Genomic DNA, 12363 nt, shown 5'->3' with positions numbered 1-12363 from the left:
CTACTCCCCTGGGTTAACTCTAAGAATTCGTTCATCTTTGTTTCTAAAAAGTCGGGAGGACAGAACCTCGTCCTTAGGTAAATTTTAAGATCAGTCCAGGTTTGGGTATTTCGGTCGAGACGATTTGTCTCGCAGTGATTCCTCCATGCAACCCTGGCCGTTTCCACAATCTTTAACCTGGCGAGAGCCATCTTGCTTCTCTCATTGTAGCCAGTTACATCAAAGTATTCCTCCATGGCCTCAATCCACTTTTCTACAACTTCACCTAACTGTTCCCCTTCACCCTTAAAGGGACAAGGCTGCGAACTATGAAGAGTTTTACGAACATCCAGGTCGAGCTCTTCTTCATTTCTACCACGACAACCTCGATCCATGTTCCTATCAATACGAAAATTCTTGTTAAGTTTCTTTATTTATGATTTAATCCGATTTTTGATTCAACTGATTCTGGGGTTCTTTAAATAGGTTGGCTCCCCACATAATCATGGGGTAAAGATACTCATATAGAATGCATTATCAAATAACAATTCATTCAGAATATCTTATTCATTTTTTTAAACACAATAATGGTCCATCAGACTGAATTTTTCCATCTAAATAGTCCTCCATGGGGATTTCAATTTTTTAGATTTTTAATTTATCAACCCTTAACTTGATCCACTGATCAAAAGTTAACAATAGTAATCTGCCAGCACAATCCACTAAATTTCTCATAGTGATTTGCTGAAGTCATTAAAGTCATTCTAGTTATGAACATCATCACAGGGACTCGTCCCATTCATCCTCATTGTGGTTTTGCTCGGCTTATTAAATTTCAACCAAATTTCAGGAATCATCATTTTTCAATCAGAATCCAAATCAACTCATCAGTTCACAACCAGAATTTAAAAATCATATCAACCATATTCGAATTCATCATCTGGATAGCATTAATGCTTATAATTTCAAGTCTTAGATGTACTCATTTATACTGCCAGCAGTAAAGAGCTGCAGTTATATCCTCAGTATATACGGGTAGTCTCACGGTCCTTGGAATTTTAAGGTAAAGACCATCATGTCTAGGCCTCAAGCAAGTCAGGGATTCCATGCAATTGTGGTACTTCCATATGAAGACCCAATTACTAATTTATGAATTTTAGTTCAAATAACAATTTGTATGAATTTCATCACACAATTCTAATCTTATACTGCTACTTCATAAATTTTTGACATTTTTGGCTTTTTGGTTGATCCTTATTAGTCAAATTACTTTGAAACCAGCTGTAAGATCCCTGTCCCCCCCACCACGTAACAATTTCAAGGATGCTAGCAGTGGAAGTAGCACTTCATGTGCAGGGCAAGGTCCCACACTCAGGGCCTCGCCCACCCACGGATATCCGGACAGGTGACTAATTCCTCCGTTCTTCCAAAACCGAACTCGAAAAAACTTCCCTTGCCCGGAAAGCACAGGCGATTCCTCTAGGATAAAATTTTACTCTAACGTAGTCAAGGTTACTGACCAAACTGATCTAACCGAACCTAAAGTCACTTGGTCAGATCAAGGAAGAAACTTGCACTTGGATCATAGAGATCAATGTTTTTTTCCTCATTGAGAGGCACAACCGTTGATTCTTTTCCATAGAACAATTTTTTACCAGGATTTACTTTATCTAACGTACCATAACAGAATTGAGTCTCATATTTAGGGATCAGTGCAGCCTAATCCCATCTAGTCCAATGGGTTAGCCAACCACCCAACCACTGTAGTGATGGGGTCCAATTTAGAATTTGGTTAGGTTTTGTCTCGGGTACCAGGGAAAAGAGTTCCCAGGCCCCCTAGCCGGATATTCATGCAAATTTAACATTAGTCATGCCACTTACACACCCAATATGAAATTGCCTTTTTCACAAATTCAGCCATCTTTAAAACAATCATTTAATGAAACCATAGTATCACTGATCACAATCCTCTAACATATACGTTTGAATCTTAATTTCCAATCATTTCTTCATCGGAGTATCTCTGGCATCATTGGCAACCAGAACACTCACCACCTGTCCACTCAGGGGCCTTTTCAATAGTTCCTAGCTCATAGTACCCGGCAATATAATCACTTATAAAAATCAACATGGAATCTCTGTCGAAGATCAGCAAGATCAACCAACAGATCCATATAAAAGAGCCATGGACTCATCCGTTGAGGACCAGCAAGATCAATCAACCAGATCCATGCCGGATTTCAGAAAACAACTCTTACTCCTTGTTCCAATATCTTCCATGATGCACATGTGGGTATCTTAGGCGACCCAGAGCCTGAGCACCGTATGGTCAGCACCCTCTAGGATCCTTTTTATAGGTCACCTAGCGCTTCACTCATAGGCCACTTCCTTGGTCCCTCATCCACCGTACTGGAAGCTCACCATATAAATCGAACCGAGCCGACCATGCTACGCGAGACGTCCTCCGTTGACTCTCCGTCAGTTGTTACAACTTTATCAGTTAGGTCTCCCACGACCTTAATCACAAGATGGTCAAAATGCTTCCCTAGCATTCTTGACATAAAACAGTCATTTACAAATAGTTCACAACAAATACAGCCTCTATAATGAACTCTCATCTTTCCACATTATCCCTCATCATCAGTCCACATTACTTATTCCACATTCCATTCATATGTGTACTCATTCTCATCCAATCACATCATTTTCCATCTCATCACATCAGATTCATTCACATCACATATCATTTATTCACATCCCAATTCACATGTCATCACATCTCATCCATTCACTCATATCGACATCACATCATTTCACATACACATTCGCATTCATTATTCCACATACACATCCACATTCGTATATCCACATCCGCATTCATACATACATATCCATATCCACATCCATACATCCACATCCACATCCACATCCACATCCATATCCATACATCCATTTCCACATCCACATCCACATGCATACATCCATTTTCACATCCATATCCATATCCACATTCATACATCCACATCCCCATTCACATTCATACATCCACATCCACATCCACATTTACATTAATACATCCACATCCACATCTACATTCATACATCCACATATCCATTTCCACATCCGTATTCATACATCCATTTTCACATCCACATCCATATCCATACATCCATTTTCACATCCACATTCATACATCCGAGAAATTTGGATTTATCAGCTTCACCTGAGCATGTTGATGATAAGGAAATTACACTCGGTACCTTTTCAGAGATTGATCAACTAATGGAGACCATAGTTAATGTTCATAGTCCTCCTCAATATCTTGTTGAGGAGCCCAACTCAAAAGAAGAGGCAAGGGTGGACAACAATGCACATGAAAGTTTAGAAAGTTATCAAATATCTATTGATAAAGGTGAAGAATTTTCTTCTGGGTTCCAAGCACTAGCTAAGGTCATGCAAACAAAGAAGAGGTCAATGGATTTTTCTACAATTGAAGAAACCCCCAAGAAGGTTAAGGTTAATAATGAAAAGAGGGAAAATATTGAAGAAATAGCTATTTCTGTTAATGAAAGACTCTGGGATTTTGTTTACTGAGCTGGTGCTTTAGAACATTTTCATATTTTTGACAAGGTCTTCAATAAGCCTATGGATATTTCTTCCATTGTGGAGCAGCATTCTTCCTTCCTCCAGAAGGAAAGATCTCACTTTGAGTATAGCTTAAAGAATGAAAGAGTCAATATGAATGTACAAAGGTTATGTACATCTAATGGACTGTAGTCTCCCAACAAAGACTACCAGAATGTCCTACACAAGAGATACTAGACACTTCCATTAGATTGCAAAGCAACATGTTCAAAACATCAGAAGAAATGTAGGTTGCTGGAGGAAACATTGGGATTTTTATGCTATCTTCATTGTCTCTACCCTCTTCTACCTTCACAAGGTGTAGAAGTGTTTACTGAAGAAGTAGTTGAAGAGCAAGAGCCTGATGAGGAAGTTAAATCTGCTGATGAGGCTCGTCTATGTGATGACATAGAGGAGGAGCTACAGTTAAACCAAGAGGAAGAGGAGGAAAAAGTGCTTGACCTTCAAGTGCTTTAGGAGTGAATCTTTGGTGAAGCCAAGGAGTGTGGAAGACATCAATGTAGAAGAGAGTGATTTGATCTTGCCAATACTACCGAGTTCAATATTGATGGAAAGAAATATCTCCATCTATCTGATACACAAAATGTATTTAACATTAGGGAAGATTACGCCTTTGCAACTATTGCAGAGTTCTATGAAGGGGATGAGGGATTTATTTCAGAGGACTCTAGTGATGATGAGGCCCTAGTGCTAAACTATGATCATCAATCATGTTTAAGAATATGCTTTGACAAAGCTAAGGATTACAAGGATTAAGGGTTTGATCTTGATGAAGAGACATTTAAAAAGTGTCAGCAAGAATATGGGTATGCCGAGTTAAGAGACTCTGCAAAGAAGTATTTAAAAAAGCTCGAAGACCAACTAAAGAGACATCAATAGATCTTTTTAGGGACAATCGGCTAATAACAAATGAAATAAGCTAGGTGAATTCTCTCTCTCTCTCTCTCTCTCTCTCTCTCTCTCTCTCTCTCTCTCTCTCTCTCTCTCTCTCTCTCTCTCTCTCTCTCTCTTACATATCATAAATTTTACAGAGTTTAATTGACGAACCAGATGAATTTTTAGAAAGGCATAAATGGGACTACCACGGGAGGGATGCTACTTTGTCACACTACCTCAAAGGACTATCAAGTGCTAGAATTTTGATTTATCATAATTTTATATGAGCCAGCAGGGTGTGGTTGCAAATTTTCTATTCAAGACACTATCTCGGTTTCTTGGCGGTACCATAATACCAAGAACATATGATAAGATTATTTTAATTGAAAAAATAAGTGCCATGGATATTTTTTGGTTATTGGCCTAGCCATAGAGCATGCAGAAGATCTTATTTTTATACATACATTGATGATGCATTGTCTCTAGGTGTGGATGATCCAACTGAATTAGAAGAGTATGGAAAGCACTTTGTGCTTAGATACAAGCAAACACCACAATAATTCAGCCAAAATTTATTGAAAGATAAATAAATTGACAAGAGATGTAAATTACATTCTATTAATCCAGCGGTGATTTACATATATATTGTTTTCTCTCCATTTGTTTTGAGCTTGGATAGCTGCAGAATTTGTAAAGGCTTCCAATCTTTTGTGTTTCTGCTTTTCTAAGTGTCTAAGTGTTTGAAGCATTTTTGAAGACGCTAAGGTTTCTTTTTGATGTAGTTGTTGTAGTATTCTGCCACCCATAGAACCATTGGAATATTTCATGCATGTTGTTTGCTTTCTTCCTTCCTCCACCATGCTGTGTATGCCTAAAATATGCATTATGAGCCATGTAATGTGATTTCCCCATTCCTTGAGTGTTCCAAATACTTGGGTTTCCATATTTTTGTATGAAAAATGGCAAATGATTATAGATAATATGTTGCAAAACAAAACATGGAAGCGAGTCAACTTGTGCTTCAATAAATCTTTGTCTATTAAAATAACATAAATCATTGTGCTTACCATGTAGTGTGTTATGTTGGATTCAGTCCAAGCATCATTTATCGCTCTTCCAAATATTTGTGAATTATCTTCAAAGCTCTTTTTGTCTTGCTGAGTCCACATATCTTTCTCACACATTCTGAAAAAAGAACAAAACTGACCACACCAAACTTTTGCCTTGGCATTTCTAGACTTACCTTCATGATCTTTGACCAAATTATGGAGCTTTTTCCATTGATCATAATTTATTTTACTTATGTAATTTGAGTTATATAGCTCTCCTGTCTTGGTCTTCTTCTTTGAGAGAAATCTTCTAGCTTTTACACCACCAACAATCGGTGGTTTCATTGGTACATCCTTTTCATTTTTTGACTTCTTGGTATCCTTTAAAATACAAACATTTCCACCATATAGGCCAATATCTCATAACACCTTCTCCAATGATGAAATTGCCTCTTTTCTCTCTGCAACCTGCTTTATCTTCCAAGCAAATCCAATGTAAAGAAACACTAGTTTCTCTATGATTCGGCATAGGGCATGAAGTGTACAAATATGCACATTTACTAGAGGAATATGAAATACAGGTTGAAAGTTCTCATCAATCGGTTAGGTGGCCTTCTCCACCACTTATCATCTAGATGTTTTGCATGGTCCATGCAGTAAAGACAAGGTGACTTTGCATTAGCTCCCTTATTGCAATTAAACAAGCACTTGAGAATCTTTAGATCACCTGCAAGATGCCACTCAACTTGGAAGTCTTCTTTTTTATCAACATGAAGTGTCCTTGTTCCTCTCATCTACTAGTTCATCAATTCAAGAATAGATGTATGATGAAATACCCAAAACAATGTCTCATGATCTTCTTTCTTGACTTGTACATAAAAAATTACATAATGTCAAATATGAAAAAGTTTTATGAGATAAAGGCAAGTAGATTTACCTCAAATGAACCAAGCCACCAAATATTTACTTTGGATTGTACACTGAAATATTGAGGGTTATCATTCTTGATGCATTTATTGAGTGCTCTATTCATCAATGTTATTGTTACTCTTTCCACCTTTTTCTCTTTGATTATCCCACATTCATCTAGCTTGATGACAAATTTAAGCACACCTTGTGTCTCCTCATAAGATATGTCATAGAACTCCACCATTCTCCTCTGCAATAGTTCAATATCCAAGAATATATTATTATGTTCATTATATTGAATGGTGCCACTCTCTCCAAGAATATATTGTTATGTTCATTATATTGAATGGTGCCACTCTCTCCATTGAACTCCTCTTCAATGTGGTAAGGTTTACCAATGTACTCTAAGACCACTGCATTCAGCTTCGGACTCCCCAAACATCTGTTGTTGGAAGTAATCTCCTTTAATCTTATGGACACATATAACCAAAGATAGTGACTTTTGTATAGTAGTATAACCTTTTACGACTGACTGCATTAGCATCCATAGTCTCCTGTATTTCTAATGTAGATACAACATTGTTGGTTACAAGTTGTTGTATAATATCTCTTTTTACCACCTTAAACTTTCTTTAATGTAGCATTTACTTTGCCAATCTTAAAGTAGGCAAAGGTTTTAATTGATTTGTTGGAATCATATTGGGATTGATATTCTCCTTGTCAGGCTCTGCATTACAATCCTGTAATTACACAGTTTACATTACAACACTGTGGTTATACTATTTATATATTATAACATAAATAACACAATATTAACATAGAGAAAAATTTGAATACATTTAAAACCTGATTGCTTGGATTCGTTTCTTCAAGCCACCAGAGCCTCTAGCTTCAATTTCTCAAAATCCTTGAGATTTTTTCTCCTTTGTCTTGGTCTAATGGTTGTTTCCTTTTTCCTATATTTCTTCACTTGGTCCCGTAACCTTGTAAGTTCATTGTAATTTTCCTCCAAAATCTTTTTGAGAGCCTTACATTCCTCTTTGGAACGAAGCAATTCATATGCTTGATATTGAGCAGCTTGTCTCTATCTATCGTCAATGGATTTACAATAGCCAAGTAATCCACTCTCTCCATCCCCATTAAAACATAAAAGAGTAGTAGGGTTCGAGAACGGAGGATGGGAAGCAGTGCTAGGGTTGATAGGATAGATAGAACCATTACACCAAAGATCTATGTGCTGCAGCCCTGAATTTCTCATGTTTGCCTTATCATTATATGAGAGCATTTCATTGTTTTTTTTGCGTTTTTGAATGGGTTCACATACTCACTTTCAAGATCAATGTTGAGATGATACTTCCTCTTAGAATCTTCTTGAATGAGGTCGTTTTCTGCAGAGTTGTTTAGAGTGTGACTCTCCATTCTTTACGTGTAGGAATGTAAGAGAAGGTGCAAATATAGAGCTGATACTCTTTTAGAGACTTTTCTCTATTGAATGTCAATTTAATTGCTGTAATCTTCATTTAAGAGAAATAACTTAGTGAAGAGGATTTGAGAATCATGACCTTAAACAAACTTGCAGCTTTTTCATAAATAATGGAATGTTACTTTGGAATAAAATATAGATTTTGATACTCGTTTTTTGTAGTTCTGTATATTTTTTAGTGAGAGGAATTAGCAAATAGTGAATTTCTTAGGAGGCCCTCCAAATGACCACCAAAATGTCCTAATGGATAGTCGTGTGGGCATATTCATCAAAAGCGGCCCCCCTGCGCCAAAATGTCCTAATGGATAGTTGTGTGGGCATATTCATCAAAAGCGGTCCCCACTGCGCCGAAGCGCTTCTTGTTGCTGAGAGTGGGGTGGTGCTGGACCTCAAAGGAGGAGGAATCCAAGATATCATCCATTGGGGATAGAGGGTGTGAGTAGAGGAAGGCTTGAGAGAAAAAATTGCAAGGAGGTGATGGACCTCCAAGGAGGAGTCTGGTATCAGCCATTGGGGATAGAGGGTATGAGCAGAGGAAGGCTTGAGAGAAAAAACTACAAGAGTTTGGATACACTGAGAGCTGGACCTCCAAGGAGGAGTCCAAGGTATCAACCACCATTGGGAATAGAGGATGTGAGTAGAGAAAGGCTTGATAGAAAAAACTACAAGAGTTTGGCTACATTGAGAGCTGAAAATGAGGAAATGAGTGGGTGGGACCCATATATATACTTTTCCATAAGGACACGGCTGTGGAAACCTAGATGGTATGAGCGTGGCATTCCTAGAGAAAATGGGTGTGGCAACCTCAGCGCAAACGGGCGTGCCAACCTGGGTTGGATTTGGTACAGGTGTGGCAATTGTTGTAGAGGTCGATGACAAGGGAGTACTTAAAACTGAAGAGGTTGATGGTGGCATGGGAGTACTCTAAGGCAACTTGAAAATAATAGGTGGAGGAGTTTCTGACGTTGAGGGTATATCATTAGTAAGGGCTATCGATGAGACAGAATGGGGGTTAGAGTGTCATTGTGAAGCTTCTGCTTCCCTTTTTCCTTGGCAATCGTTATGGGGCAGAGGCCACCTTGGGTTTCCATTGAAAGGTCGGTGACTGTGGAGTGACATGAGTTGGGAGTTGTTGAAATATACAAGTGAATAGGGTGTGTGCGGGAACAAGCCCTTAGTAAGAGGCTGTAAAAGAGAATCTGTAAATGTGAGAGAACCTATGAAAAGGTGAGAAGAATCTACTGGGAGAGAATAAAGGGTAGCATGAGAAGATTTAGGAAGTGTGGAGATATTCTAGGAGAGGTGGAGAGAATCAAGCAAAAGAGGTGGAGTGAATCAAGGAGAAATCAGTGGGATTAGATGCTTGGATGTAAACTCTATAAATTGAGGCATTGGCCTAATGAGAATTTGCTGGTTTTTGATTATCCACCATGCTTACATTTAGCTAATAGTTAATTACTCACTAATCATATCTTAATTATCATCTAATCACTTTGTTAATGATGTTATTCTAGCATTTGATCCACCATAGCTCATCATATTGCTGTAATTTTAACATGGTATCAGAGCCAAGCCTAGAATCCATCAAGTTTATGAGCCCATCATCTAGTTAATTAGGATTAGCAGATAATTAGAAAATAATCAATTTTTTAGTTATTTTCAAGAAGCTTTCTGTACCCCCAGCCAGTGGAGGAGCTCCCTCTCCTTGTAGGCTCAAAATTAGCTCAAACCTCTTTAGCCACACATAGCCAGCCAATTCAGCCAAGCTAATCAAAAGCGCAAACCGCCAGCGCAAACTGTAGAAATTTACGAATTAAGAGGTGCCATTTTTCTGGGTAAATTTGATTTCTCTGCTGCTCCAGATCAAATGGGTCTAATTCCTCTTAGCCCCGAGGGTTTTCAAGCAGGCTCTACAAGCTAGTGAAGTCAGAATTTGATTTGATCAAGTCTACAGTGAGATCCAAGCTCTTCATCAAATCTGCAAGGTGACTTTGGTAAAATAGAGATTAAGCATTTAATGTTTGGTCAAATATTGTGTTTCTTGGCTTAATCCTCTACTAGACTAATTGCTATTGATGGCCTTGAAAGGATTTGAGCTCATTTGAACTCTAAGGCCTGAGATCTGGACTCCCTGTATACTCTGTTTTTTGCACATAAAACAGAGGATTAATTTGCTAATCAGTGCTAATCACTATATTTTGGTGCAATGGAGGGTTCAAATTAACTATTAGTATCTGATGCAGATCCCTATAACTTCAGATCGCAATTCGGAGATGGTTTGATACTCCAACCATTCCTTACAAATTGGTTACCCTTGATTTAATGTAATTTTTGGTGATTTTATGCTGATAAATCTGTTGTGTAATCATCTCTTATACACCAGATTGAGTTGTAAAAGGGTAGACTCTACCCTTGAATCTTGAAATTGGATCAAGAGGAAAGACCCCCTTCACATCATCATGAGCACAGCACAAGAAATAGCTAAATTTAATGGGGAGCAGTTTTACCCATGGCAAACAAAAACCATGTATCTGCTCATGAGGAAAAATCTGTGGGGACTAGTTGAGGGAAGAGATGAATGCCCAGAGGTGAGAGGGGAAAATGAGTGGAAGAGCAGGAATGAAAAAGCATTGGGACTTTTTATTGCTCTCAATTTAAATGATCAAATCATTCATCACATCATAGGGATACAATGGGCAAAAGATGCATGGGATGAACTCAATAAATTATTTGGCACACAAGCTAAAAATTCAAAGATAAATCTGTTAATGCAATTCTACAAATTGGATATGAAGGAAAGTGAACCTTTAATCACACACTTGAACAGATATAAAAGCATTAAGAAACAACTGGTAGCTATTGGCAACAAAAAGGTAGAAGATGATGAGGCACTAGCAGTGCTTCTGAAGAGTGTGGACAAAGGTGAATATGAAAATATTGTAGCAACACTAAAGAATGTACCTGAATTGAAGCTACACGAGATAGAAGGAGCTCTACTAGAGCAAGAGAGAAGAGGCAAAGAGAAGAAATGGCTTGACTCAACAGCAGGAGAAGAAAAAGCATTCTTCACCTGAGGAGGATTCTCTCGAGGACGAGGACGAGGACGAGGAAGAGGCAAAGTAGGAGGAAGGACCTTCACTTGCCACAACTGTGGAAAGCCAGGACACATGGCAAGAGACTGCTACAGCAAACCTAGTGGAGAAGGAACGACATCAGCAAACTTCATGGAGGCTCCTAAGGAAGTGGAGTCGGATCATCTTTTCTGAGAGAGAGAGAGAGAGAGAGAGAGAGAGAGAAACCCCACAACCCAATGTAACATGCCCCAACAAAGTAAAACCACCTCTGAGCCACTGAGATGATGTAGGCCACGTGGTAGATGTATGTGTGAGCACTTTAGTCAAGGTCACGGGCACTTGTAGTAGCCTTGGACACATAGAGAGAGAGAGTGTGTCAAGGACTATGAGTTTAGGGAGTTGAGGCACTGGTCGCGGACTATCAAGTAAGAGAGAAACTTGGTACAGGATCCAGGTGTGCTAAGTTCACTTGAGGGGAGGAGTGCTAGGCACTGGTCGCGCGGACTTTCAAGTAAGAGGGAAACTTGGTATAGGGTCTAGGTGTTCTAGGAGTATTCACTTGAGGGGAGGTGTTGAAATATACAAGTGAATAGGGTGTGTGCGAGAACGAGCCCTTAGGAAAGAGGCTGTAAAAGAGAATATGTAAATGTGAGAGAACCTGAGAATAGGGTGTGTGCGGGAACGAGCCCTTAGTAAAGAGGCTATAAAAGAGAATCTGTAAATGTGAGAGAACCTGAGAAGAATCTACTGGGAGAGAATAAAGGGTATCATGAGAAGATTTAGGAAGTGTGGAGATATTCTGGGAGAGGTGGAGAGAATCAAGGAGAAATTAGTGGGATTAGATGCTTGGATGTAAACTCTATAAATTGAGGCATTGGCCTAATGAGAATTTGCTGGTTTTTGATTATCCATGCCTACATTAAGCTATTAGTTAATTACTCACTAATCACATCTTAATTATCATCTAATCACTTTGTTAATGATGTTGATTCTAGCATTTGATCCACCAAAGCTTATCACATTGCTGTAATTTTAACAGGAGTTAGGGTTGGGGTGATTTGGGGATCCAAATATGTCGATTGCCCTCATAGAAGTGTTGGGCTTGTAGGAGAGGTTTGGGGATCCACCTAGAGGTTGGTTTTGGGCACGACCAACTGAGGGTTGGATTCAAGATAGGGGGCCTATGGAGAGAATTTGAGGCGGCATCTGTCCTATGCCCTGTAGGCTTGCAGTTGGAAAATTGGTTTTCTATGAGGGGGAGGAGTAGCTCCAGGTGCCGGTGGACAAGGGTGAGAGTTGGATCATCGGGGAATCTATTGAAATATACAAGTGAATAGGGTGTGTGCAG

At 38.9% G+C, this 12363-nt stretch overlaps 1 pseudogene; it reads right to left on the bottom strand.

The window, feature by feature from the left end:
* Positions 1 to 3899: 3899 nt before the first annotated feature.
* LOC147613739 (uncharacterized) lies at positions 3900 to 7877 on the bottom strand (annotated as a pseudogene).
* Between the last annotated feature and the right edge of the window lie 4486 nt (positions 7878 to 12363).

Source organism: Cibotium barometz, chromosome 43 (genome assembly GCF_041138505.1).
Source record: "Cibotium barometz isolate CiBa-2024 chromosome 43, ASM4113850v1, whole genome shotgun sequence".
Taxonomy (NCBI): Eukaryota; Viridiplantae; Streptophyta; class Polypodiopsida; order Cyatheales; family Cibotiaceae; genus Cibotium; species Cibotium barometz.
This window is presented reverse-complemented; position numbering and strand designations above follow the sequence as displayed.